This window comes from Cyprinodon variegatus, unplaced genomic scaffold, assembly GCF_000732505.1.
Source record: "Cyprinodon variegatus isolate N-32 unplaced genomic scaffold, C_variegatus-1.0 Scaffold366, whole genome shotgun sequence".
Taxonomy (NCBI): domain Eukaryota; kingdom Metazoa; phylum Chordata; class Actinopteri; order Cyprinodontiformes; family Cyprinodontidae; genus Cyprinodon; species Cyprinodon variegatus.
The window spans coordinates 488,068-499,173 of NW_015150819.1; positions in this window are offsets into that span (position 1 = coordinate 488,068).

Genomic DNA, 11,106 nt, shown 5'->3' on the forward strand with positions numbered 1-11,106 from the left:
GACTCATTTCCCACTTGGATCATCTTCATAGTCATGGTAGGACATTTCTTTGATTTGATTTATTTTGCTCAGGCTTTTGGTAAGCCAGCAGCCCGCAAAATGTTGAAAGGGCAATATTACTGCCATTTTTGTTATATGTAATATATAGCAGAAATTGTACTGATACAGTAATAAAATGTCACAGGGGATGGTATTGGGGATGGTCATTTAAGAAGGGCGATAATTTTTAAGATTTTTTAAGAAGGGGGAAGCCATCCCCCCTCAACTCGAGTACTGCTTATACCTTTTCAAAACTACTATTTTCCCATTAATCACAGCAAGTAAAGCCACTTGACAATAGCAGGGTAGAACCTTCCAACCTGTATCATATGTGATACAAATTATACAACCAGACTGTTGAGGGAGTGTTGGACTAGTGGTTAGAGCAGTGTGTTTGTGCTCTGAGGAGGTTGCAAGTACCCGGTTTAATCCCCACAGCCTCCACTCTGGGTCCCGGAGCAAGACCCTTAACCATTGACCCTTAACTGCTCCCCAGGCACTGCACAATGGCAGCCCACTGCTCCCCAAGAGGTTGGGTTAAATGCAGAGACAAATTTCTCCAATGACATCATTAAAGCTTAATTATTATTTACAGAAGCCTTTCCACTGGGATACTCTGCAGAATTCACATTGAGCTACATGTATAAACGTGGCTAATGCCTGGTTAGCAGTTTCACTGCATGATGAAATGCAGAGCTAAATTTCTCCAAGGTAAGATCAATAAAGTTCAATTAATTATAATGTAGTTGAATTGTACAGTGCCTTGAGATGGCATGAGTTGTGAAATGGCGCTATAGAAATAAACTGAATTGAAAGTGTGGACCAATGGGCTTCAACTTATACAAGTGTCCAGGTCGAGGTCTTAAACACTTTTTTGAGACATTAAAACATTTTTATTGTAAACGTAGTATTATTGATGGGTATTTGGCCTTTAAGATACTTTTAGACAACAAAGAAAGGTGTGTCTTGGGGGGGACTATATGTGTCTAACACTAATTAAAAGTTTTCCTTCTATTCACTGAAAGTTGTTCCAAAAACTAATTAAAAGAAGAGATTATCCAAAGAGATTATCTAGCTGACTGTTCTCCATGCATCCTTGTTATCAGATCATATTTTTAGGAGTGAGAATGAGAAGTGACACTTTTTAAGAATCAGTTTGATGATTCTGCTAAGACTAACTCTAGTTCGGAAAAGGTAGAAAAACCCGTTCATGAATCCTAACAGTCTCAACATTTAGACAGAGTGGTTAGTAAATAAAACAAAAGTCATCGGCCTGAACAGAAACTAAAGTGACAGCTGTCACTGACATGTCTTAAATAGTTTCCATCAAAACTGTGAACGACCAAGCCTTATTTTACTTACACTTTTAATGTTTAAATCAACTAATTTAATTGTCTATACATCCACCCAAGTGAGATACAGCAGTTCTATTAAAGGGGTGATAGAATGATTCTATAGGGTATCTGGTCCTTAAGGTCTCTGATTAGGGTGTGTAACATTGGTTGTGCTGAAAATGGCATATTTGCTGTTCTATGAGCTCTAATGCAAGCCTGGTTAAAAGCCCTAGAATGAAAAAACAGGTTTTCTTCCTTTTATGGTATGATCATGATGAGCTGTGCGCTGATTGGTTGGTTTACACCGACCGAAGCTGCTGAGCAAAGACGTAGCATAGCAACAAGCACTCACTCACTGAAACATCATATTGTTGGTATTGTAGTGTGACCAGACGTCCTCTTTTTCCCGGACATGTCCTACTTTTCATACCTAAAAAAATGCAAAATCTTCAGGGATTATGTTCAACTAAAGTTCAACCCGCCTGCCGCCGAACACAACCGACCCGCACCATGCCCCATACATACACACCTCATCATTCTTCACCTTCACTAGACGTCGATATACTTTAGTATATTCTGCTGTTCTGCTGAGTCTTATATTTTAGTTTTTCAGTCAAGGATTCAACTTCTGCTATTTCACAGGATGCACAGCTTTGAGCGGTAACTAGGTGACTGTCAGAGAATAAACCGAAACTCACTGGCTTATTTTTCTGACTTACCCAATCAGCGAGCTCTCTGACAACCAGTCGCCTGGAACGCTGGCTGAACAGAGCATCGCTTTGGACAGATATGCTGCACTGGTTTCACCAGCAACCTCCTCCTCACAGCCCGCTCTCTATTGTTGTCTGCGCAATCTCAGTAGTTCTAATCTGCTCATGGTACACAAATTATTGTACTGCCTGCCGCTCTCACTCGCATTAAAAAACACCACCTTGCAAAGTCTAAAATCCGGGATAATTTATCTGACTCGCGGGCATCCATGAACAACTATTGATATCAGGGAGACTCCCGGTGTTAGGACTCCTGTCTGTGTGGTTTGTGTTTTGTGTGTTTGTCTTCCTTCCTCCACCAGCGGCGCCTGGTCCTGATTCACCTCCTCCCACACCTGCTAAGGGTTACCTCATTAACCGAGTGCTTTCAATCTTCTGACTGCCACTACCTCAACGCCAGAGTGTTTGCCAGTTTTGGGTACTCTAGCCAAGCTGAGTTTTGCTGAGTCAAACTGGGTTTTTGTCAACCTGAGTTTTATTTTGCTATTTTTGTCTTTTCCTCTCGGCAGGAAGTCATTCTGCAAGCTGGATGTTTCGGACCTCTCTTCCTGGAAGGATCAACTGAGCCTCAAACTGAGCTGGGGTTCAAACAGGAGGTTTGGATCCACTTTCCTCCAAGTAATCGTTTGAGTTTCACACTGAGCAAGGGATTCATCTCCACACCAACCCGTTCAAGTATCGCAGGAAATCCAAGTGGCAGTCAGTTTCTCCGTTCACCTACAAACAACCGCATTCTGGGTAAACCCTGTCCGCCCTCCACCGAATCAGACAAACACTGGAACACCCCCACACCGACTGGAGTCTAAGAGTCAACCTCTTTTCTGGAAACGTGAGTCTGCAAACCATTTCTCCTCTTCAAGTTCGAGAATCAATTTTCCCAGTTAACCTAAACTAACCGCAGTGTCTTCCCCTCACCTTTCAGTTCCGGTTGAGCAACACTGGAATCTTCACAAGCTTCTCAATAAACCTGCTAAACTCTTTCCCTGGTCTCTCTGTTTTGGTTTCTCTGCATGTGGGTCCAAGCTCTTGATGTAATCATGACACCCAGAACTTCTGGGAGACTTGGTATATCTGTTAACGGCCCCTAGCCCCCCTCCTCCGGCTGAGGACGGGCGGCTCATAGCTCTCTGCGGAGGTCCGGTCCAGTCAGCGGTCCAGCAGTTGACACTTAAGCAAGTTGCGGATGGTAGTAGTGACAGATACCAAAAGGTAATCTGTTTATGCTTGGAAATGCTTCCTTTATTAACAGAAACCAAATGTTAAGTACGTGCATATTAAAACATACAGTAGCCGCCATTAAAAATGGCCCTTCTCAGTCAAACAGCAGCTAAATGGCAGCCCACTTCCCTCCAACTCCCAGCAAAATCCCCTCCAACTTCCAGCCAATGGCCTTCTCCTGGGCCTCTATTCTTTTTACACGGATTCCAACCTTTCACTGAATTAAAGGGTCTGACCAGGAGATGATGTTTCTCTTTAGATCCTAATGTCCACAAATAAAAAAAAATTATATTTTAGTACAAGATTGATGTTAAAAAGGAATGTAGGGGATCAGCCAAGGACCAGCCAAGGGCCCATCAAGGAAAGTGGGGACATTTTGAATGGCTACTACTGTAGCAACCAGGCCCAAGTGAACTCTCTATGTGAAAAGGATGATAACCTTTTGATATCNACCAAGCCTTATTTTACTTACACTTTTAATGTTTCAGTCAACTAATTTAATTGTCTATACATCCACCCAAGTGAGATACAGCAGTTTTATTAAAGGGTTGAGAGAATGATTCTATAGGGTATCTGGTCCTTAAGGTCTCTGATTAAGGTGTGTAACATTTGTTTGGCTGAAAATGGGATATTTGCTGTTCTATGAGCTCTAATGCAAGCCTGGTTAAAAGCCCTAGAATGAAACGACAGGTTTTCTTCCTTTTATGGTATGATCATGATGAGCTGTGCTCTGATTGGTTGGTTTACAACGACCGAAGCTGCTGAGCAAAGACGTAGCATAGCAACAAGCACTCACTCACTGAAACATCAAATTGTTGGTATGGTAGGGTGACCAGACGTCCTCTTTTTCCCGGACATGTCCTACTTTTCATACCTAAAAAAATGCAAAATCGTCAGGGATTATGTTTAACTAAAGTTCAACCTAACCCGCCCGCCGCCGAAGACACCCGACCCGCACCATGCCCCATACATACACACCTCATCATTCTTCATCTTCACTAGACGTCGATATACTTTAGTATATTCTGCTGTTCTGCTGAGTCTTATATTTTCGTTTTTCAGTCAAGGATTCAAGCTTTGAGTGGGAACTAGGTGACTGTCAGAGAATAAACTGAAACTCAGTAAAAGCCTTTAATCTGTTCTGTTATATACAAGATATAATTTTCTACATAAGAATATTTCTTTTTCAACCTTCTGTCAGTCTGTGAGGCCCTCATGTTATCAGGGAAGGTTTTTCAGAGCAGTGGAGAAGCAAGTTGCGGATGGTACTAGTGACAGATACCAAAATCTAATCTGTTTATCCTTGGAAATGCTTCCTTTATTAAGGGAAATCAAATGTTAAGTACGTACGTGCATATTAAAACATACAGTAGCCGCCATTCAAAATGGCCCTTCTCAGTCAAACGGCAGCTAAACTGCAGCCCACTTCCCTCCAACTCCCAGCAAAATCCCCTCCAACTTCCAGCCAATGGCCTTCTCCTGGGCCTGTATTCTTTTTACACAGATTCCACCCTTTCACTGAATTAAATGGTCTGACCAGAAGATGATGTTTCTTGTGTTTCTCTGTCCACAAATAAAAAAATAATATTTTAGTACAAGATTGATGTTAAAAAGGAATGTAGGGGATCAGCCAAGGACCAGCCAAGAGCCCATCAAGGAAAGTGGGGACATTTTGAATGGCTACTACTGTAGCAACCAGGCCCAAGTGAACTCTCTATGTGAAAAGGATGATAACCTTTTGATATCCATTACTACCAGCTTTGAAAATAAAGGATGCCTTTAATTGATTTTGCAGCAGGATTTTGTAGCCAATGAACAACAAACCCCTACGAAACAGAGATACAGAGCTGTGTGTCCAACAGGGTGGTCAGCAACACTGGGGTCCCTCAGGGGACTGTCCTCTCCCCCTTCCTCTTCACCTCAGACTTCAGGTGTCATACCACTTTAGGAAGTTTTCTGATGACTCAGCAATAGTTGGCTGTTCGGAAAAGGGTGAGCGTTAATATAGACCTGTGGTGAGCAACTTCACTTGGAGTGTGTAGAACCATCTACAGCTCAAAGTTACAAAGACTAAGGAGCTAATAGTGGACTTGAGGAAGGCAAAAACACCCGTGACCCCTGTTTCCATCCAGGTGGGTTCCTGTAAACACTGTGGAGGAGTATAAGTACCTGGGAGTGTACTTTAACAATAAGGTGGACTGGTCTAGAAACACCAAGGCGGTCTATGAAAAGGGCCAAAAACGATTTTTTTCCTGACAAAGCTGAGTTCTTTTAACATCTGTCGGACGATGCTGAGGATGTTTTATGAGTCAGTTGTGACCAGCATGACCGTCCTTGCTGTAACATGTTGGAGCAGTAGGCTGAGGGTCGCTGACAAAAACAGAATAAACAAACTGATCAGGAGGACTGAGCTGCTGGGTCTGAGCAGTATAAATAGTAGCAGGAGCAGGTGGATTAGATGAGCAGTAATTAGAAAACCAGGCAGAGTTAGGCCATGATCATGACGCTAACTGAGAGGCCAGAATTTAATTGCAAATTAAAGACATTTTAGGGTTGCTTTTTTTATTAAAACTTGCCCATATGACTCCTTCCATCCCTCCCAGAGTCCACATAATCACAGCTCTGCTGCTATCATCAGCCAGTCCCCAGAAGGCCCCCTTTAAACCCTGAGCCCCCGTCAAGTGCTTACACAGGCTTCCCAGCCTTGGTAGGATATGACACACCATTAGCCAACTCTCCACGCTATAACACTTATTTAGAGACATCTGGAGTTAAAAATATTAAACGACTCCTTCCAGGTCATGTGTGGATTAAAAAACAGGGACCTTGTGAGTTTAAATAAAAAGAATATAAAAAAAAGAAATGCGCTGAGAAGCGGGAGAATCCTGCTGAAAAGTCCAACGGTGACAGTACAGCCGTTACTAATGTGATTCCCCTGCTGTGACTCATGGAGTAGATATATATAAATATCCACACAGCCTCCCCACCACCAAACACACACACCCAAACCCTGCAAAATTCAGTCTAAAACCCAGAAAATTCCTCTTCTCCATAACCAACTGTGAAGTTGTGCTTATCTTTTGCTGTGGAAGGTATGCATGTTTCCCAGACAGCTGTGGAGTTGAAGAAACAAGATGGAGAAGAACACGGTGGGCCGAAGCCTTCTGCATTCCAGAAGAACCTCAGAGGCAGCTTGTTTATGGGCAGCCTCTTCCTGCAGCTGTTAAGGCGCTAAGCTTCCCCCTGATTGCAGAGGACCAAAGAAATCCTATGATGAAGATGTTTAGATCTGCAGCTGCCAGCAGAAAGCAGATCATAGACACATGATATGTCTGTCCTTTAAGTGTAAAGATTTAGAAAAGCACCTGTTGCATCTGATTTTAGAACAGATCTGAAATGTATGGAAATAGGCCAGAAGCCCTTTGGGAAACCCCACTCTGTTTTACTGGCTTCTAAGGTTACAAAAACCTGGAACTTTATAAAATCATAAATAATAAAAGAGAAAAAAATTTACAGAAAATGAGAGAAAGCTCCAATGTGAACGTCTACAGATGGAAACTTCATCAAGACTTCTTCTCAATCCAACCGGATATAAGTTTGTAAAATGACTTGAACAAGACAGACTATGCATCACAGATTTCCATGTTAACAGCTTCTTGGAGCTTTTTTCCAAGAAGCTGTGTGTGGGGGGGTACCATTACGCAACACTAGGCAGTTGCCTCAGGTCCGAAGTTCCTGAGGGCCCCATTACACTCTGTTTACATGTATGGTTAATACAACTATTCCTTACTTGTGCAAATTAAATGTATTTCTCAAGAGAATCCTTTTGATAATATTCAGTGTGTCTCACAGTCTTTTCACAGACACCCTCACCTGGTCTGGAAACACCACCTCACTGGTCAAAAGGGCCCAGAAGCGCATGTACTCCCCATAGAGAGCGTTCTGAGCAGCTGTCTCACTGTGTGGTGTGGAGGCTGCAGCGCCTCAGACTGGAAGAAGGTGAGAACAGCAGAGAGGATCATGGGGGCTCCTCTTTCCTCCATTAAAGACATTTCATCCCAGCGCTGCGTGTCCCGAGCCGTGACATTATCAATGACCCCTCACCCCCCCACCATGGACTGTTCTCCCTGCTGCCCTCTGGGAAGAGGCTTCACAGCATTCAGTTTCCTCCCCACCACCATCACACTGATGAATGTTGAATAAAATGGGGTTATAAAATAAAAAAAGAAAACCCTGAATGTTGGAACTCTAAATATACAGTCGTATGTTTACATTATCACTGTTGCTTACCTCTTTCAAGGCTGCACTTTAAAAACTGAAAATGTCTTGAGAGCTATACTGAACGAAATTTATTTTTTTATACACAAGTGTGTACAAAATGACAGCCTGTCTAAGTCTCAGCCAACAACTCTATTGAGACAGCATGAAAAGTCAGCTGAGTACAAAATATAGAGAGGAAAACAAGAAGAAAAGGGACAAGAAGAGAGGGACACAACCTAGAACCTAGATGGATGTCTATTCTATTAACATTATCTGGATAATGGGTCTGTTTTATGTTTTTATTATAAAACCTCATATACCTTATGTGATCTTTACTTGATCTTTTCCAGCTGCTGTTTCTTGGAAGAATCATTTTCCTTCAGATTCTCCACGTGCTTTAAATTTCCTCTATAAAATACAATGAAATAATGTGACTGTGTCAGAGGGAGGAGTAGTAGATATTTATACAGGCAATAAAGGTGGAGCAACTTTGTCAAGGAAATAACTTCTACAAAGTTAACACATTCATTTTTTCCAATGAGAAATATTTTAATCTTTTTTTTCGGCTCTAGTTTTGCATTTTGTTTCATATTTTAAAAGCCTGGAAAAGTTCAAAAAACCAGCATTATGTAGGCCTACTGTAAGTCTGAACGTTTCAAGGCTGCACTGAAGCCTGGAACAAAAAAAAAAAAAAAAACACAGTTTATCATTCAGTAAAATGAAGAATCTTTTGGAGAAGATCCTAACTAATTAGCCATATTTTTGGACCTTTCACTTCACTACTACTTAGAAATAATGATTTGAAAGCAAATATGAATATTCAGCATATTGACAGAAGTTAGCAGGTAATTAGTGAACATTTAGCGAATAGCATATTAAGGTATAAGTGCCTTTATTACATTTCCAGTCAACAAAGCTAGAGTTATTTCAGTTGAACAGACTTGGGCGTGTTCAGGCTGTGAAAGGAAACACTATCTATATGTTATCTGAAGCAAAGCTTTCTCCAAATAGCACATCAACAATAGACCCCCAAGGTCAGAAGTCAGATCTGATCTAATTTTAATCTCCATCAGCCTACCAGCTCCATCTTCATGTCGTTTACAGACCGGATCTCTGCTGGCAGCTCTGCATACTATCAGAAGGTTTTGCTATAACTCACAATCAATTCACTTTTCCTTTAATAGTAATTTGTTCCATATTCTGAGCTGACGCGATGCAGATTCAGTGATGACAGTTTGTTTCTTTTAGTTTTGTAAGTTTTTTGGTAAAGTTACTAACAGAAGAAAAAGCAACAAGTATATTTGTGTTAATCTTTAAAATACGCGGTAAACGTATGTTTTCCAAATATGAGTACCGGCTAACATTTGGCTCTTTTCACTGGCAGAAAAAGCTGGCAGCTGCGTGGCCTCTGTCCCTCCGCAGCACCGTGTCTGGTGACATCATCACGCTGGATTAGTATTGATGATGTCAGCAGTGTGACAGTGTACATTGTGAAATCAGGAAACAATGGAGAGCAATATGTAAGGACGTCAGTGTGTAGTCAGTGTTCTTTATTGTTTCTCTCTATTATCTGTCTAAATCCCTCTTACCAGAGTTGCTCCTTGTTTATCCAATGTAAATAGAGTTGTTTCTGTTTTTTAGATCAGAAGCAAGTGGTCCGTTGTGTTGATGACTGTACGTTGCGTTTAATGGTATCATGTAACTTAGCGGGTCAACTCTGGTGTCCCCACAGCATGCCGATCAGAGCCGATTCGATTTTAATGCGGTCGCTTGCCGAGTCGTTTGACCTGGATAGACACGCGTTAGTGAGCTGTTCCCACTAAAAGCAAATTGTTCCTGGCTTTGAATGGGTTTTTAGGCCAGAGGGAAAGGGGTATTTCTGTAGAAAAACTTCCGCTTTTTGATAAACAGATGGGGACAGTGGCATCTGGTGGAGTATAACTTCAAAATAGACGTGTACCAAAAACCAATAAAATTCATACTAACGTATTACATCTGTGTATTTCAATGAATTCCAACAAAAAAAAAAAAAAATAGTTACAGTTTCTGCAAAGTGCTTTAAATCAGTCCTAGCTGTCTTAATCTTTGCTGGGTCATATCCTGAAGTTAGAAAAAGGAGGTAGGGAAAGCAGAATAAAGCCTTAGCCTCGCTGCATGCAGTTAGCCTAGCCTTGTTGTTAAATAATTCTATAAACCAGTCAATCAGCTGCAGTTTCTAACAGACAACTGTGACATCAGCGCTATGGCAGGAGGTGGTGTGCGAATAAAGTTGCTTTCAGCTCTGGGTGCAGGAGAGCTGCTCCCCGGGATGGTCCTATCTTTGCATTGCAGAGGAGCTGCTGTGCATGGACAACTTTTAACCAGAGTCTATGGGGGAAGATTTTTGGAAATACGTCACCAATCTGACGATAAATGAAAAAACTTTACTCGTCATTAAAGATTAAATATTTATCATACAAATCAGACAAATCTAAAACAATCTATTAAAAGTTTGCTAAATATTTTTATTTTAGAATTTAATTTTTATTTGCTTTTTATGTCTTAATCAAAGTCATTGGATGGGTGGGGTGGTGCCACTGGATGGTGAAAAAAAGAAGCAGATTAGGTTTAGCTTTAGGACCAACATGTGATCAGTAACAGAGAATGTTGTCTAATGTCGTCAGACATGATGTAGTCAGAGGGAGCGTAATCCAAACCTATCCCAGTGTTTTCACTCACTGCATAAGCACAGATTTTTCCAGCAGTTTCTCTCCTGCTTGTTGTCTGTTACTCAGCTTGATACATTTCGCCTGTCAGTCTTTTTCACTTTTTCAGGTCTCCGCCTTATGAATATTCATATTTCTGATTATAGCCGCTTTAATCCAGGAAGTGAGTGGGATGATAAGGAGCCCCTGGAGCACCGCTGCCACTCCTCACACACTAGAATAGGCAAATAATCAGTGCATCTTAAAACGGCCTGCTCAAACACAAGCAGCCATGTTTAGAAGAACTTCTACACCTTCCTGACTGCTGGAGAAAAACTGGTCAAGGTTATGGAAGGTAACCAGCAATGCAGGGACACAAGAAAAAGGGACACATGTTTATTTGAAACTACCGGTGAGGAAATAAAATGAGAATTTCATGACTTGGACCAGGCTGAAGCTAACATGACTCTCATAAGAGAGAAGAGAAAGAAGGTCTCTTTCTTCTAATTGCATCAGCACTTCGTTAACATTAATGCAATTAAACAAAGGGGCTGTGGAAGGATTGCAGCTTATTATTTCCCACATGAGGCTTTGGAATGTTAATGCAAATTTGATTCTGCACATCTTTGGAGCCTCCCTAATCTGATTCTTGGGAAAGTCAAAGAACAAGTTTTTAACTTGCTTTGGGAGAACTTCCTGGTGAGAGACAACATGATGTATTTTTCTGTAATAACACTGGAACAGGCTGAGGTTACTGGGAAATGTCACATCAGTAAAAAGCAGGGAAGGGGAAAAGTGTGA